At 45.5% G+C, this 19,293-nt stretch overlaps 1 long non-coding RNA gene across 1 annotated transcript; it reads right to left on the bottom strand.

Annotated features, from left to right (window-relative positions):
* Window positions 1–4,839: 4,839 nt before the first annotated feature.
* Window positions 4,840–6,521, bottom strand: LOC139835708 (uncharacterized). Its single transcript, XR_011751223.1, has 2 exons — window positions 6,371–6,521; window positions 4,840–5,067 (listed from the first exon to the last, which is right to left on the bottom strand). It is a non-coding gene; the product is annotated as an uncharacterized lncRNA (long non-coding RNA).
* Between the last annotated feature and the right edge of the window lie 12,772 nt (window positions 6,522–19,293).

The following is a 19,293-nucleotide window of genomic DNA, read 5'->3' as shown; positions in this document are numbered from 1 at the left end:
CTTGCGAGTGCATCATTAAAACTGCTGAGCCCATCTTAATGGCTATAAAGAAAGAACTTCTTGGGGGATAACCCATGTGTTATTTTGCTACAGTACTTTGTTTTATATTTGTGTCTTGGAAGTTGTTTACTACTGTAGCAACCTCTCCTTATCTTAGTTTTGTGTTTTGTTGTGCCAAGTAAAGTCTTTGATAGTAAAGTCAATACTAGATTTGGATTACTGCGCAGAAACTGTTTTCTTGCTGTCACGAATCTGGGCCTAATTCTCTGTAGGTAACTCAGAAAATTATGCCAATTTACATTCTGCCTTTTATTTCGCATTGCTTCTTTCGCTGTGTTGGGTGGATTTCTTTGTTCCATTACCTTCCAGTAGCTTTGGGCAATGTCCAGAAGTCTTAAGAATGATTGTGTCACCTCTGAACATGTGAGTTTTTGATTATGCACTAACCCTCTAATGAGTTTGCTTTGAGTTTGGTGTGGAGGAAGTTTGTAAGGGTCAAGAGAGGAGGATGATATACTATGATCAAGAAGAGTGAAAAGTCTAAGCTTGGGGATGCCCCGGTGGTTCATCCCTGCATATCTCAAGAAGACTCAAGCATCTAAGCTTGGGGATGCCCAAGGCATCCCCTTCTTCATCGACAAATTATCAGGTTCCTCCCCTGAAACTATATTTTTATTCCGTCACATCTTATGTACTTTACTTGGAGCGTCTGTTTGTTTTTGTTTTTGTTTTGTTTGAATAAATGGATCCTAGCATTCACTGTATGGGAGAGAGACATGCTCCGTTGTAGCATATGGACAAGTATGTCCTTAGTTTCTACTCATAGTATTCATGGCGAAGTTTCTTCTTTGTTAAATTGTTATATGGTTGAAATTGGAAAATGATACATGTAGTAATTGCTATAATGTCTTGGGTAATGTGATACTTGGCAATTGTTGTGCTCATGTTTAAGCTCTTGCATCATATGCTTTGCACCCATTAATGAAGAAAATACATAGATCATGCTAAAATTTGGTTTGCATATTTGGTTTCTCTAAGGTCTAGATAATTTCTAGTATTGAGTTTGAACAACAAGGAAAATGGTGTAGAGTCTTATAATGTTTACAATATGTCTTTTATGTGAGTTTTGCTGCACTGCTTCATCCTTGTGTTTGTTTCAAATAACCTTGCTAGCCTAAACCTTGTATCGAGAGGGAATACTTCTCATGCATCCAAAATACTTGAGCCAACCACTATGCCAATTGTGTCCACCATACCTACCCACTACATGGTATTTCTCCGCCATTCCAAAGTAAATTGCTTGAGTGCTACCTTTAAACAATTCAAAATTTATCACCTCTGATTTGTGTCAATGTTTTATAGCTCATGAGGAAGTATGTGGTGTTTATCTTTCAATCTTGTTGGGCAACTTTCACCAATGGACTAGTGGCTTCATCCGCTTATCCAATAATTTTGCAAAAAGAGCTGGCAATGGGATTCCCAGTCCCAAATAGACACTCCTCCATGGTATGTGATTGTTGGACGGCACCCGAAGGATTCGGTTAGCCATGGCTTGTGTAAGCAAAGGTTGGGAGGAGTGTCATCATAATAAAACTAAAATAAAAAGGCACTCCTTCATGGTATGAGATTGTTGGCAGGCACCCGAGGATTCGGTTAGCCCTGGTTTGTGAAAGAAAGGTTGGAAGGAGTGCCACCCAAAAATAAAATAAAATGGGAGCCGCTCTTTGAAGGTTTGTCTGGCAAGGGGTTAGAGTACCCGCTACCATTCGTTGACAACAACATACACCTCTCAAAACTTTATTTTTATGCTCTCTTTATGTTTTCAAAATAAAAGCTCTAGCACAAATATAGCAATCGATGCTTTCCTCTTTGAAGGACCATTCTTTTACTTTTATTGTTGAGTCAGTTCACCTATTTCTCTCCACCTCAAGAAGCAAACACTTGTGTGAACTGTGCATTGATTCCTACATACTTGCATATTGCACTTATTATATTACTCTATATTGATAATTATCCATGAGATATACATGTTACAAGTTGAAAGCAACCGCTGAAACTTCATCTTCCTTTGTGTTGCTTCAATGCTTTACTATGAATTATTGCTTTATGAGTTAACTCTTATGCAAGACTTATTGATGCTTGTCTTTAAGTACTATTCATGAAAAGTCTTTGCTGTATGATTCACTTGTTTACTCATGTCATATACATTGTTTTGATCGCTGCATTCATTACATATGTTTACAATATGATCAAGTTTATGATGGCATGTCACTCCAGAAATTATCTTTGTTATCGTTTTACCTGCTCGGGACGAGCAGAACTAAGCTTGGGGATGCTGATATGTCTCCAACGTATCGATAATTTCTTATGTTCCATGCCACATTATTGATGTTATCTACATGTTTTATGCACACTTTATGGCATATTCGTGCATTTTCTGGAACTAACCTATTAACAAGATGCCGAAGTGCCAGTTGCTGTTTTCTGCTGTTTTTGGTTTCAGAAATCCTAGTAACGAAATATTCTCGGAATTGGACGAAATCAACGCCCAGGTTCCTATTTTGCCCGGAAGCATCCAGAACACACGAGAACCGCCAGAGAGGGGGCACAGGGCCACCAGACCCTAGGCCGGCGTGGCCAAGGGGGGGCCGCGCCCCCTATAGTGTGGGCCCCCCAGAAGCCCTCCTGCGCCGCCTCTTCGCCTATTTAAAGCCTCCGTCGCGAAAACCCTGATACGTTCGATGAAACCCACAGAAACCTTCCAGAGCCGCCGCCATCGCGAAGCCAAGATCTGGGGGACAGGAGTCTCTGTTCCGGCACGCCGCCGGAACGGGGAAGTGCCCCCGGAAGGCTTCTCCATCGACACCGCTGCCATCTCCACCGCCATCTTCATCACCGCTGCTGCTCCCATGAGGAGGGAGTAGTTCTCCATCGAGGCTCGGGGCTATACCGGTAGCTATGTGGTTCATCTCTCTCATAAGTGCTTCAATACAATAATCTCATGAGCTGCCTTACATGATTGAGATTCATATGATGATGCTTGTAATCTAGATGTCATTATGCTAGTCAAGTGAATTTTACTCATGTGATCTCCGGAAACTCCTTGTCCCACGTGTGTAAAGGTGACAGTGTGTGCACCGTGTGGGTCTCTTAGGCTATATTTCACAGAATACTTATTCACTGTTATGAATGGCATAGTGAAGTGCTTATTTATATCTCTTTATGATTGCAATGTGTTTTGTATCACAATTTATCTATGTGCTACTCTAGTGATGTTATTAAAGTAGTTTTATTCCTCCTGCACGGTGTAATGGTGACAGTGTGTGCATCCGTGTTAGTACTTGGTTTATGCTATGATTATGATCTCTTGTAGATTATGAAGTTAACTATTGCTATGATAGTATTGATGTGTATTATTCCTCCTACATAGCATGAAGGTGACAGTGTGCATGCTATGCTAGTACTTGGTTTAGTCGAATTGATCTTTCATGCACTCTAAGGTTATTTAAATATGAACATTGAATTGTGGAGCTTGTTAACTCCGGCATTGAGGGTTCGTGTAATCCTACGCAATGTGTTCATCATCCAACAAGAGTGTAGAGTATACATTTATCTATTCTGTTATGTGATCAACGTTGAGAGTGTCCACTAGTGAAAGTGTAATCCCTAGGCCTTGTTCCTAAATACTGCTATCGCTGCTTGTTTACTGTTTTACTGCGTTACTACTGCTGCAATACTACCACCATCAACTACACGCCAGCAAGCTATTTTCTGGCACCATTGCTACTGCTACTATTTATTCATACCACCTGTATTTCACTATATCTTCGCCAAACTAGTACACCTATTAGGTGTGTTGGGGACACAAGAGACTTCTTGCTTTGTGGTTGCAGGGTTGCATGAGAGGGATATCTTTGACCTCTTCCTCCCTGAGTTCGATAAACCTTGGGTGATCCACTTAAGGGGAACTTGCTGCTGTTCTACAAACCTCTGCTCTTGGAGGCCCAACACTGTCTACAGGAAAAGGAGGGGGCGTAGACATCAATGATATGATGCATGATGCGATGATGCACAAAAGAAAAAGAACAAACAAAATCTAATAGGGGTGCTACCCGGGGCCGTTACAATCGACACCACTAACAAGGAACCTCGCCCCGAGGTTCCACGTCAAGCCAAGGGGGAGTTGGTTAAACTATCGATTCTTCTTGTACCATGTTGACAAATAGCCGACCTCGAGGTGGAACCTTATTCTGGCGATGTGTTGATCTTCTCGACACCACTAACAAGAATTCTTGCTCCATGACGATCGGGCGACACCACTAACAAGAAGTCATTGTTCCGCTGTTGATGATGCGCTACTATCGAGATCCTCCGAAGAACGAACCTAATAGGTGAGGGGCAAAGATCGTCCAACCCGCGTAGAGACCTAAGACTCAAAGAAACTCAGATAAGAGAGAAGACTCAAAACTCGCGAAGGTAAGAGGAGAAATGATTTAGGTAAGGAGAAAATTCAGAGCTAATCAGATCTATCCAACGATGTTTTCAGAAAATAGTTTTGACACTAGACACAACAACATCCATTGGCAAGGTTATCCTACATGCTGGACTAGTGGGGTACCGTCAACCTGAGGCTCTGATACCAACTTGTGAGGTACCGTCAACCTGATGCTCTGATACCAACTTGTGACGCCCCGGAACCGGTACCATGAGGATCCCAGCGATCCCGTCGAAATCTGCACGATATCGATTCCGACACGCCCTCCGACACGACGTGCACGACAAAGCACACGTGATGCCAGAGGAATTACCACGAGTAGTAACATTACAACAGGTTTACAATAGAGCCCACAAGATACATATATTACAACAACGACTCCGGCGAGTCAAGATACAAATAGATACATACAAAGATCCAAATCATACAGAAGATCGAATACGTCCGAGTACGGACAAGATACAAATTGGACTAAGAGTCCTGAAGATAACCAGTGGCGTCCATAACCCTGCCCAGGCCAAGCCGGAAGGGTAACCTTGCTAACGTCGTCTTCATCGAACATATCTTCATACCTGCCCGGTTATATCCCGTAGAAGCAGCAATAAGTACGGGTTCGTACTTAACAAGACTTCAAGACGTATAAGCATTCGTCAACCAGTCGTCCTTTGTACTTGAGGCACGCAGGGGACTTAGAGGACGCACGAGGAACGTCATGGACAATATGGTGGGGTTAAGCGGCAACGCGCAAGCACTAAAAACCTATAGAGACACTCTACAACATTCGTCTAATCAGAGAAGGTGAGAGAGCGCACAATCTAACAGTTCTATACTCTGCAAACATAACACAGCCAATGTGTTCCCCCCTCGCCAGGAGGTACTTACAAAGGCACTCACACGGTTGTCAAGTTTTAACCATTTATTATTGAAGTCGTGCTAACTTACTACACAAGTTATTATGATTGAAACAACAGGTGTAAGTTGTCTATGGTCGAGTCATACAGCTCCAAGTCGTCCATAACCGCGGACACGGCTTATCGATAAGATTGTAACCCTGCAGGGGTGCCCAAATGTGCCCACACGCACGCTCAACCCACTTACGACAGGTGGATATCACGACACGCACTCTCCTTCACCACAACAATGTCTAGGAAGCCACCTAACTAAGTTAACCCGTTTCGGAGCCCGATCGAAACTCCGAAGCGGACTCAGCTATTGCGACTGCGTGCTAGGTGGACAGTGCCCAGCGGGATGACCACTTCGCAGTGGCACCGCATCCTACGAACGTGCAAGAGACAACGGGGTTACAAGGCACATAGCTTCCCCAAAAGTAACATCATATCATCCGACCACAAAAAAACATGCTTGCACGCCCGGGAGAAACAAAACAAACATCCAAACTAGTTGTGGCCACTGGACAAAGCTGTAGATTCCAGCAGTGGTCGAGGGGAGACCCGGTAAGCATACCCACGTGTGGTTAGAGCGCTCAGTCTCGGAACAGATAACAAGAACTCGGGGTCCTAAGATATTTAGGAAACACAAGTGAGCCGTCACAAAACGATCAGCTGACCCACCGATGCCTCCGCTAAACAATTATCAACAACTAAAGTAACCATGATTCTTCCCAACATATAACCCAATAAGATAACAACAACAGTAACAAGATGAGACAACACTAGCATGCACTACGACTCGCAAGGGCAGACTCGATAACCAAACAATAGCCGTAGGAGGTGGTGGTGGCAATATGGGCTGCTTGAGGTAACAAGTGGAAAGGACACGTGACAAGAACGCAACTTAAGGATAGCATGAGGGAGAAGGCAAAATAAAATAGGTGAGCGACTTCTGCAGGGGCAGGAGTATAGGGGAAATGCTTGCCTGTTAAAGCTTGTCGAGGAACATCCGGAGAACTTGGCGTATCTCACCACACCACTTCGCGATCCTATCCGGGAAGAAGCAAAGCGCTACAACAAACAACGGATGCAAATCTTACAACTACGGAAAAGAAGATCCAGCATGATCAAGATGATATGCATGACATGGCAAACATGATGCGATGCAACTTATCCATATTAATCGGAGTCGGAACCCCGGACAAACAATTTAGAGTTGGAGTTGCATTTGCTACCGCCAAAATTAAGTGGTTGTTAGCATGGCATGGCAAGGATGAGCTACTTCAAATTTAAACGGAGCGGGGAAAACCTTAGTCGGTGTCCCAAATACTCCGCATATATGTTAGGTGAACATGCATAACTATCATCGTGCGTCATGATGCGAGATGCAAACAGGCATATGAATGGCATATTCATGTTCAGCACATTTTTATGATCAAATTTTCATATAGAACACTTTTTATTTCGAGTTAGCATTTAAAAGATATGAATTTTGCAAGATTTGAACAATTTATGCAAAAACAAAAATAGGAAAGACGAGCCGGGCCAGACCTGCACTGTCCAGGGCCCGACTTGGCCTGCTGGTGGCGATGGTTAGCTTCGGGCCGCGCGGGGCAATGGGCTGCCGGGAAGATCTGGGCTGAGGCCCATTGCTGGCTTTGGATCTGATGCAAAGAATCAGAGAACAAAAAAAAACGGTGGCTTAATTAGCCAGATCGGGAATTGAACTTGGGTTGCCCAGATTGAAGAGCAAGGATCGAACCAGTACAGTAAGCTGCAGATCTTGTCGTGTTACTGCTACACAACGAAAAAAACATACAGAAGGCGGGGACGACCTTGTGCACTGTATCCATGGCGGAAGACCAGGTCGGAGATGGATCTAGCCACTCCGGCCAAACCAGCACGTGGGAGGTGTCGCGTTGGATGTGGAGCTTCACGGGGATGCGAGATCTGATGGAGTTCAAGCCGGGGAAGCACCGGAGCATCGCCGGCGACGAGCTGCTGTGGAGAAAAATGGAGGTCACCGTCGTGGGAACGAATCAGAGCAGGATGAGGAGAGGAAAGGGGCCGGGGAGACGCGTCTTCTCACCCTGAAGCTCATGGTGTAGACGAGGAGGTCGGGGAAGGTCGGTGGTCGCCGAATTTGATGATGAACGGCGGCGGACGGAGATGGGGAACGAGATCATCGGCGGCGATTTGGGGCGTCCGCGTTCGATTCCTTGTACGAGGTGGAAGAGGAGAGCAAGGCGGAGCTGCCGGTGGTCGTAGATCGTCGAGGGGAAGCCCGTAGCGGTGGCGCCATGGCGGGGAGGAGGTGTACTGTGGGGTTTCTCTCCTGGTTGCTTCAACTTGGAGGAGAAGAAAAAGGAAGGGGAAAGTGGTGGCGCTGAGGCGTGGTGGTTGGCGTGATCCAGGAGAGATAAAGGTGGAGAGGGGGCACGTGAAGTAGGGCGTCGGTGGAGGCCAGAAGCGAGCACGAGAGTTTTGTGCTCTCCTCTGCTGTTGATGACGAGGACGAAGTGAAAGGAGGGGGCCAAATGGTGAAGGGGTACGGGCTGGAGGAGAAGTGGGCCGCGCGGTGGGCTGCATGGGCTGTTGCGGCCAGAGAGGAAAAGAGGGGAGAGAGAAGAGAGGGAGTTGGGCCGGGGGAAGGGGTTGGTCCAGGTTAGGATTAGAGTTTATTTTATTTTATTTTATTTTTCTTTTAAAACTCTTTGCAATTGAGTTTGAATTCAATTCAAACAAAGTTTGAATTTGAAGCAGAGATGGGGAGATAGAGAACAAAGTAACTAAAATAATATTTGTATTGGTTTTGATTGTAGGGTTTGTTAAATGAAAGAGGAGGGGGTTTATTAAAACCATATGAGAGGGGAAACAAAATAATTAGGGTTTCAAAATAATTTTTATTTTGTAAATACCATGGATGATATGATGCATGATGCGATGATGCACAAAAGAAAAAGAACAAACAAAATCTAATAGGCGTGCTACCCGGGGCCGTTACAAAGGTGTGATGCGCACAGCGGCAAGTTTCCCTCAGTAAGAAACCAAGGTTTAATCGAACCAGTAGGAGTCAAGAAGCACGTTGAAGGTTGATGGCGGCGGGATGTAGTGCGGCGCAACACCAGAGATTCCGGCGCCAACGTGGAACCTGCACAACACAACCAAAGTACTTTGCCCCAACGAAACATCGAGGTTGTCAATCTCACCGGCTTGCTGTAACAAAGGATTAGATGTATAGTGTGGATGATGATTGTTTGCAGAAAACAGTAGAACAATATTGCAGTTGATTGTATTGCAGTATAGAGAATTGGACCGGGGTCCATAGTTCACTAGAGGTGTCTCTCCCATAAGATAAGCAGCATGTTGGGTGAACAAATTACAGTTGGGCAATTGACAAATAGAGAGGGCATGACCATGCACATACATATTATGATGAGTATTGTGAGATTTAATTGGGCATTACGACAAAGTACATAGACCGCTATCCAGCATGCATCTATGCCTAAAAAGTCCACCTTCAGGTTATCATCCGAACCCCCTCCAGTATTAAGTTGCTAACAACAGACAATTCCATTAAGTATTGCGCGTAATGTAATCAGTGACTACATCCTTGAACATAGCACCAATGTTTTATCCCTAGTGGCAACAACACATCCATAATCTTAGAGGTTCTTGTCACCCCTCCAGATTCACGGAGACATGAACCCACTATCGAGCATAAATACTCCCTCTTGGAGTTACTAGCATCAACTTGGCCAGAGCATCTACTAATAACGGAGAGCATGCAAGATCATAAACAACACATAGACATGACTTTGATAATCAACATAACAAGTATTCTCTATTCATCGGATCCCAACAAACGCAACATATAGAATTACAGATAGATGATCTTGATCATGTTAGGCAGCTCACAAGACCCGACAATTAAGCACAATGAGGAGAAGACAACCATCTAGCTACTGCTATGGACCCATAGTCCAGGGGTAGACTACTCACTCATCACTCCAGAGGCGACCATGGCGGCGTAGAGTCCTCCGGGAGATGAATCCCCTCTCCGGAAGGGTGCCGGAGGCGATCTCCTGAATCCCCCGAGATGGGATTGGCGGCGGCGGCGTCTCAGTAAGGTTTTCCGTATCGTGGCTCTCGGTACTGGGGGTTTCGCGACGGAGGCTTTAAGTAGGCGGAAGGGCGGGTCAAGAGGCGGCACGAGGGGCCCACACTACAGGCCGGCGCGGCCAGGGCTTGGGCCGCGCCGCCCTAGGGTGTGGCCACCTCGTGGCCCCACTTCGTCTCCTCTTCGGTCTTCTGGAAGCTTCGTGGCAAAATAGGACACTGGGCGTTGATTTCGTCCAATTCCGAGAATATTTCTTTACTAGGATTTCTGAAACTAAAAACAGCAGAAAACAGCAACTGGCACTTCGGCATCTTGTTAATAGATTAGTTCCAGAAAATGCACGAATATGACATAAAGTGTGCATAAAACATGTAGATAACATCAATAATGTGGCATGGAACATAAGAAATTATCGATACGTCGGAGACGTATCAACTGCCTACCTTACGCAGAATTCTCTTACAACAACAGTTACCAAGCCAGTTTACAGATGGCCCCCTTTGAAGCTCTGTACGGAAGGAAGTGCCATACCCCCCTGAATTGGTCGGAAGTCGGAGAGAGTCAAGTCTTTGGACCCGATGTTCTTTGTGAAGCGGAAGAGAAGGTGCACAAGATCCGCGAATATCTCAAGACGGCGCAATCCAGGCAGAAGAGTTACGCCGACAAGAGACGCCGAGAGATGACCTTTGAGATCGGAGATTTTGTCTATCTCAAAGTATCCCCCCTGAAAGGAATGCAGAGATTTCAGCTGAAAGGAAAGCTCACACCCCGATATGTCGGACCCTTCAAAGTTCTGAGTCGCCGAGGCGAAGTGTCTTATCAACTGGAGTTGCCGGAAGAAATGTCGGCTGTGCACGACGTATTTCACATCTCACTCCTTCGGAAGTGTCTTGATGTCCCTGAGAAGACCGAAGTGTTCAAGAACATCGATCACCGTTCGGTGGATATCAACCAAGATCTGACATACCGCGAAGTGCCGATTCGCATCTTGGAAGAAGCATACAGAACCACCCGCACCCGAAGCATCAAATTCCTGAAGATACAGTGGAGCAATCATACCGAAGATGAAGCCACCTGGGAGCGAGAGGAAGATATGAGGAAGGAATACCCAGATCTCTTTAGCACCTAATTTTCTTTAAGATCTCGGGACGAGATCTTTTGTAAGGGGGAAGGGTTTGTAACATCCCAAATTTCAAATAAAGGAAGAAGAAGATTTCCAAATATCCAAATTTCAGAACCAACAAAAACTTTTACCTTGCATATAGTACCCTGCATAGGACTTGTGCATTTTGAGTGATATGCCATGATGATTGTTATATTTGTGAGTATGATGAATTCCAAAACCCTAGAGTGATCAAGTGATGATCACCAAACAAATAAATCAAAAAGAGAAAGAAATCAAATATTAATAAAATCCTAAAAACCCTAGCATATGGTCTATGTCATTTTTGCAAATTTGACCCTAGACCCATTTGATCTTCACCAACACTTGTAATATGATATTAAATAGTAATTACAACTTTGGGAATCAAAGATATACCATTTAAACCAAATTCAAAATTTAAAATATGATCACATGAGATAATGGTCATTTTTGACTTTTATAGTCTGGTCACCACTTTGAGCCTCTCTATTTCAAGATTTCTAAACTAAACAAATTCAAATATTTGTATGTCATCCAAGTACACAACAAGATGAACAACTTTTGTAAAGAGCAACATACCAAATTCATTTTGGATCAAGAGTTATGATCAAGTGAAGATGAGACATTGAAACATATGCAAGATTCATAATTTTTGAAATGTGATCAAACCTGGCCAACTCTTGACCACCACTTGCCCTAGCATTGACCCCTGGACACTCCTACACCTAGCCCATGCCAAAGAAACACCAGGAGAGGCCAGACATGGCGTGGATGTGGCCATGCCGGCCACGTTCCACCTCGACACCTTCCCCTCTCTTTCCCTACACGATCGGCCTCGCCACCATGTCCAGTAGCTCGCCCTTGATCCCAGAAGATCTCCCGTACGCGCCATTGACTGAAATGACGATGACAGGACCCGGACGACGCGCGCCCAGTACGTCCCAGGTACGCCGCCAGCGGCATGGCGACGTCATCGGCGCACGGATGCGCGCGACACGGCCACGCGGCGCTCGCCGTACCTCACCGTACCCCGACCAAGCCCGCGCGCCCTGGTACCTTCCTCGCCACGCGGAGCTCGCCGGACACACTCGCGTCACGCCTTGGCGACCACGGTCGCCGGAGAGGACGAGCGCGCCCGCCATTGCCGCGCCAGTACATGCACGGTCCCGACCATCCTACGCGTCCCCTTGCCGCGCCGTTCACGCCCGTAGCTTGCCGTGATGTCGTGAACACGACCGCGTCGCCGCCTAGCTCTCTAGACCCACGGAGAAGCCGCGCCCTTGTCGACCTCGCCGCAGCACCACGGCCACCATCGCGCCTATAAAAGGAGGCCTCGCCTCGACCATCTCTTCACACCATCACCCTCCCCTCTCCTTCCTCGACCGCCTCAGCACCTCACCATGCTCGATTAGCCACCAGAAGCTCCCAATTGCAAGATCGCCGCCGCCCACAGTAGCCGACGATCGCCGGAGAAGGACGCCGCCCCTGGAGCTGCCGCCGGTACCAGGAGCTTCGCCGTCGTCCACAACTTCACCGCGCACATTGCCTGACCCTAGCTGGAGCCACGGTGAGCCTCCGACCCCCTACCTGAGCCGCCGGCGAGCCCCTCTCTCGCCATCGACGACGATGGATGTGCACCGTTAGATCCCATTCTAATCCAACGCTCCTCGTTGATCCATACCGCTTCGGGCGTTATGAGTCTCTGACGAGTGGAGCCCACTATCAGGCGGCCCGCGCGTGCACAGATGCGTGGTGGGCTGGCCTTGGGCCGTTTTAAACGTTTGAGCCCAGTTAGTTTTCCCGCCGGCCTTTGTAATTCAAACTTCGTTTAATAAATTTAGTTTGAATTCAATACTGAACCCAACTTTGAAAATTCATAGAATCTGTTTGGCTTGGCCAAATTTAACAAAATTTATATATTTGGAAAGTTATATATTTGCTGTAGAAATAAAATGATAAAAAGAAGAAGGCAGGGACTTTTTCATATTCAAATAATTATTAAAAATCAACCAGAATAGATATTGAATTAATTCCAACTCCAATAGCTCACATTTGATTTACACTAATTGTTTGTGCAATAAAATGGTGTGGTCACTTTGCATGATCATGCCCTAGTTTAATTAATGGACAATAAGGCTAGTTTAGTTAAGTGATATTGTCCAAAACTATTATGTAAATCATATGAAGTATTTTACTTCATTTAAATCTTGTCCCAAATGAATTCATGAGATGTTTGCACCCCTGGTCCCAAACACTCCTATATGAATATTTGGGAATTTAAATCATTTGTGGAATTATAAAATGATATGAGGTGATCTACCTCATTTAAATCATTTTCTCAAGTAATGATAATGAATGCTTGACTTAGGTCAAAATGAATTCATGCATGATTATTTGAGAAGTTAAATCTTAAGAAGATTTCAATGAGAGGAAATTATTTCTCTCAAGAACCAAATATAAATTATTAATTACATATGCAATAAGAGGAAATTACTTTTCTTTAATAAAGAAAACCAATGCACCTAATTATTTTATGTGTGTGCTTAGCATAGTTTGTGTGAAGTAATGATGTGCTTAGTATAGTATTTGAGCTTGTTTAGTGATTATACCTCGTATTCAAATTTAGACGCTAGTATCGGAGATTACCAAGAGGAAGGAGAATTCTACCCAGAAGAAGAAGAAGAAAACCTAGAGAAGTACCAAGGCAAGCTAAGACTCTTGCAAAGTGCAAAGCCCTCCTGGGGCAAGGCATCATGATTCTTATCTTTCTTCATACCAACCTATCCTACATTCATACCATACAAGTCTTACTTGTTGTGTTTTCACAGAGTTGATTTAAAATGATAGGTGAATAAAATTACTAGAGGAGCAAAGTTAGTCTTATGGATAGCAAAGCAATATAGCACCCCTCATGATTAGTGCTAGTGCTAAAATACTAAAATTTGACTACTCTAGATGGGAACATATGACTTGTTGAATTTGAAACCTTGGAATGATGAAACATTCCATTGAATGATTTGAGGTTGAATGTGAACAAGAGAAGATAGTGATTTTTGATGAAAACCTGATATTGGTTTGAATGCGATACCTTTCCAATTTTTGAGTACCCCCACAATACCTGATTATGGATAGGGCTTAACTGGAAGTTTATAGATTTTAGTATGAGTTCCCTCTGAACACACATCATAGGGGTTATGCCGAGGCTGCCTCCGTTGTTGAGAAATGATGTGAATTGAGGTGAATTGTATGGCCAAGCCCTGTACAGTTCCCAGGTTAACAGTTGGTTTTCACTGGGAGGCCAAGCTCATGGGGAGAGGTGCTCATACTAGGATGTGTAAGTGAAAGGTTATGGTTGATGATCCGCGTACTGTGTTACGATGATTCGGAGTTATTCCGACGGATGAAATCAAATGTTGTGGCACAAGTCTGCAACCTCTGCAGAGTATAAATCTATTCGAATAGCCGTGTCCACGGTTACGGACGGTTGGAAAGGCCATACAGTTTCCGGTGTCAGATTCTTGAAAATGTTGGTGAAATGAATGGTGAATTGGTGACTTGTTTGAATCACAACAAATGTTGTGGGAATGACACTAATGTTCCCACTTGAGTTAGTTAGCACATGATCAAATACTTGTGAACTAAAATATGGCTTATGAAAGTTAAACTAGAGTTTAGCTCCCTTACTCCAAGAGTTGGCATTTTACTTTAGTATTAGTTTGCAAGTACTTAAAGTACTTACGGCTTTGTCCCTGGCTATTCAAATGGCCAGAATACGATGATGAACAGAACTATCACGAGGATGACCAGCAGGACGCCTACGATAACTAGGGGTTTCTGACGTCAAATGTTGGCCTGTGGACTAGAGAGTCCATCTATAGTTACACTTCCGCTATGTATGAACTTGTGTATGTATGTTGATTGAGAGATCAACTATTTGTGTAAAGAATCATGTGATTCAATATTGTAAGACATTATGGCTTGTAATAAATAATGACTGTGATATTCGACTATTATGCCTCGCAACAACATTATCCTGGGATTGCGATGAATGACATAATAGGCATCCGGACCTAAAAATCCGGGTGTTGACATCTTTGACCTCTTCCTCCCTGAGTTCGATAAACCTTGGGTGATCCACTTAAGGGAAACTTGCTGCTGTTCTACAAACCTCTGCTCTTGGAGGCCCAACACTGTCTACAAGAATAGAAGCACACGTAGACATCAAGGTCCACGAAGGATTCCCTGCGCCACGAAGGCTCACCCTATTCTCCAAACCACACCCACGAAGGATAATGGCCCTTTCCTTATGGTTAGCTTTTCCTCCGCTCCGGAGATGGCAAGCTCCACAACCACTTCACAAGCTCCATGAAGGAGAAGCCCTGGCCTCTTCACAATCTTCTTGAAGAGATCACCGGAGCACCAACCACCAAGCCAACTAGGAGGTCTCCCTCCAAGAGTAACAAGCTCACGGTCTCTCACTCGAACTAATCGTGGTGGAGAGCTCAACACTATGCAATGATGCAAAGCAAGAACACTAGACGTGTTCAAATCCTTCACACTCAAATCCCACCCAAACAACAAATCTTAGGATGAGATTGGAGAGGAAGAACAATGGGGAAAGTCAACAAAAGACTCCAAGATCTAGATCCCAAGAGTTCCCCTCACTTAGAGGAGAAATTTATTGGTGGGGATTGTAGATCTAGATCTCCTCTCTCAAATCCTCAAGAATGGGCAAGAATTATGGGGAGAATCAAGAGGGGAAGCAAGTTCTTCCAAGAGCAACAATGGAGGTGAAGAAAGGGGAAGAACTTACTTGTTCAAGGTGGAAGAAGAGCTATTTATAGCTAGGGAGCAAATAAAACCGTTGGGGGGAAATTTAAGTGAAAGTGGGCAGAAAAACAGGCCAGAAAACAGCCTAGCCGGCCTGGCAGCCGGCTGACCGGATCTGTGGCCGGACAGGCCGGTCTGGGATCCGGCCCAGCTGGACCTACAGCCGGGCGAGGCACGCGCCGCGCTGTGCGGCGGATAGGCCAGGGGAGGCCGCGCCCGAGGTGGGCCGCGCGGGGGAGGCGTAACGGCCCGGCCCGGCCAGAGGCCGGTCGGCCGGCGGCGGCGCAGCGGGCCGGCGGGCGCCGGGTCTTTGGGCCGGCCCAGACCGGAAACCACCTCAGATAGGCGCCCGACCGGCGTCAGCGCCTGGGCCGGTTTCGGCCGGGTGGGCCAGCGTGTGGGCCGGTCAGGCCGGTCGGTCGGCCGGCCGCCCTTCCCCCTTTTTTTCTTTTTCTTTTTATTCTTTTCTCCTTTTTCCTTTTTCTTTAATAACTAATGCTCCCGAACTCCGATTGCCATGAAACCAATTTTGTTGGAAATAATACGACGAATAGAACCCCAACAAAATCTGGAAATATGGAGACTCCTCACAGAACATTTTAGATGATTTTAGAGAGGGAGTCTCCCACCGTCAAGAAACGGTGAAGACGTCCAAACTCGAAAACGCAATAGAAGATGCATGCGGATTCCGTTTTCGATGAACTTGGGCTTGTTGTAAAGCTAGCAACAAGCTCAAGAACCTCACACAGAGAAACACCAAGAAGCAATAAGGATATGCAAAGTATGCAAAGGGTTGAGCTCCCTAAGACGATGTGATCAAGTTACCCAACCGAAAGCCCCTCTTAATAGTGCGGCTATCTATCCTATAATCCGGTCTCCCATCAACCACCTTGAGACCGGTAAAAGGAAAACCTATCAAGGTCATACCTTTGCCTTGCGCATCCCGCTTGATCTTGATGATAACTCTTCAAGCTCTACACAAGCTGGAATGCCTCACTTGATCAATGTTGCTTTGTGAAGACTCACAAATGCTCCCCATACACTATGATGGGAAAGCTCCATTGATGCACATCTTCACATGTCCATTATCACCAAATGGACGGTAAGCTTCAAGCATGTTATCCACTGAAGTGCTCATCTTGAACTTGCCCAACTCAACCTTGTATCTTCTCATACTCACATAAGATAGAGCATGGCTAATATTGAGTTCCACATAAGAACTCCATCTTCATTTCTTCTTCTTGATCATATTACGTATATATCTTCATACCGATGATCTTGATGCCAATACACAAGGTATACCTTTATCTTCATGGAGTACAAGTAGTACCTATGGAATATTCCTTCATATAAACTCAATGAAAACATTAGTCCATAGGGGTTGTCATTAATTACCAAAACCACACATAGGGGCAATATACCCTTACAGTTACGAATAGCGGCAGCTCCACAGCCACCGCCTTACATCGACACCAACGGTGCGGTATTGATGATTCAGAAAGCCAGGCCATCTAATAGAGCTCAGAAAGTAATTTCGCGACAAGTTTTCATGGAAGAGAAGATGCCTCCACCAACAATAGAGTATCTGAATTGGTCGGGACAGGACATTGGCTTCACCATAGCGGACCACCTGCAGCAAGTTCTCGACCAGGGCAATCAGCTTTAATCTTACCAGCGGTGATCGCAGGATTCGATGTATCGCGAGTGTTTATAGATGGAGGCAGCAGTTTAAACCTCATGTACGCAGATACATTGAGGAAGATGAATATATCCCTGGCAAACTTAAAACCAACGGATACATGTTTCCATGGTATCACACCAGACAAGCCGAGTTATCCACTGGGGAAGATCAATCTCGACGTTCAGTTTGGAACCCGAGAGAATTACAGGATAGAAAGGCTGGAGTTCGAAGTCGTGGATTTCCCATCACAGTACCATGCTTTATTGGGACGACCCGCATATGCCAGATTCATGGCAGTACCACACTACACATATTTGTTATGGAGACTCCCTGGACCTAAGGGACCAATTACAGTAAAGGGCAGCTTTGCGCTAGCGGACAAGTGTGACAAGAATTTTCATCGATTATCAGAAACCTTCGGGATGCAGGCAGAATATATGGCGTCAAAGCTCACAACAGACTACGATGTGTTGCCATATGTCGGGAGGCCTCTCAAGGAACCAACCTTTGACACTACCAAGAATTCGAAGGAAGTCCAGATACACCCGACAGATCCCAAGAAGACGACAGCTATCGCCACAAACATGGACCTCGCATAGGAAAGCGCGCTCGTCGAGTTCCTCTGTGAGCGCTGGGAAATCTTCGCATGGTGTCCAGCTGACATGCCAGGAGTACCCAGGGAACTTGCCGAGCATCCCCTTAACTTGGATCCATTGGCCAGGAAATCAAACAACCTTTGCGGCATTTTTCGGAACCGAACCGCAAAGCTATGCTATCAGAAATCAATCGACTCAGAGAAGCTGGGTTGATCAAAGAAATACACACAGAAGCCACGTGGGTAGCAAACCCAGTGCTGGTCCCGAAGAAAAACACAGAGGTCCTTCGCATGTGTGTCGACTTCACGTGTCTCAATAAACATTGTCCAAAGGATCACTTCCCCTCCCAAGGATCGATCAAATTATCGACTCCACGGCAGGTTGTGAACGTCTTTCCTTCTTGGATGCATATTCTGGCTATAACCGGATCCGACTAAAGGAAGAAGATGAAGTCAAAACAGCTTTCATTACACCCCTATGGCGTGTTCTGCTACAGAACAATGCCCTTTGGGTTGAAAAACGCGGGTGCAACATATCAGCGGATGATGCAAAAATGTCTTGCCACGCAGATTGGCAAGAATGTTCAGGTGTACATTGATGATGTCGTCATAACAACACAAAAGGGGTCAACCTTGATCGATGATTGATACGTCTCAAACGTATCTATAATTTCTTATGTTCCATGCTTGTTTTATGACAATACCTACATGTTTTGTTCACACTTTATGTCATATTTATGCATTTTCCGGAACTAACCTATTGACGAGATGCCGAAGTGCCAGTTCCTGTTTTCTGCTGTTTTTGGTTTCAGAAATCCTAGTAAGGAAATATTCTCGGAATTGGACGAAATCAATGCCCAGCATCCTATTTTTCCACGAAGCTTCCAGAACACCCGAGAGTCAGCAGAGGGGCCACAGGGCCACCAGACGCTAGGGCGGTGCGGCCTGGACCCTGGGCGCGCCCCCCTATTGTGTCACCGCCTCGTCAGCCTTCCGACTCCGCCTCTTCGCCTATTAAAGTCGTCCTAACCTAAATCTTTGAGACGGAAAAAGCCACGGTACGAGAAACCTTCCAGAGCCGCCGCCATCGCGAAGCCAAGATCTGGGGGACAGGAGTCTCTGTTCCGGCACGCCGCCGGGACGGGGAAGTGCCCCCGGAAGGCTTCTCCATCGACACCACCGCCATCTTCATCAACGCTGCTGTCTCCCATGAGGAGGTAGTAGTTCACCATCGGGGCTGAGGGCTCTACCGGTAGCTATGTGGTTAATCTCTCTCTCATGTACCCCAATACAATGATCTCATGAATTGCCTTGCATAATTGAGATCCATATACTGAGCATTGTATCACTATTAGTCTATGTGCTACTCTTGTGATGTTATTAAAGTATTCTATTCCTCCTTCACGGTGTAATGGTGACAGTGTGTGCATCGTGTAGTACTTGGCGTAGGTTATGATCATAATCTCTTGTAGGTTATGGAGTTAATTATTACTATGATAGTATTGATGTGATTTATTCCCCCTTCATAGTGTAAAGGT

Source organism: Lolium perenne, chromosome 1 (assembly GCF_019359855.2).
Source record: "Lolium perenne isolate Kyuss_39 chromosome 1, Kyuss_2.0, whole genome shotgun sequence".
Classification (NCBI taxonomy): domain Eukaryota; kingdom Viridiplantae; phylum Streptophyta; class Magnoliopsida; order Poales; family Poaceae; genus Lolium; species Lolium perenne.
The sequence above is the reverse complement of the archived record's forward strand: the minus strand, read 5'-3'. Positions and strand labels throughout refer to the sequence as shown.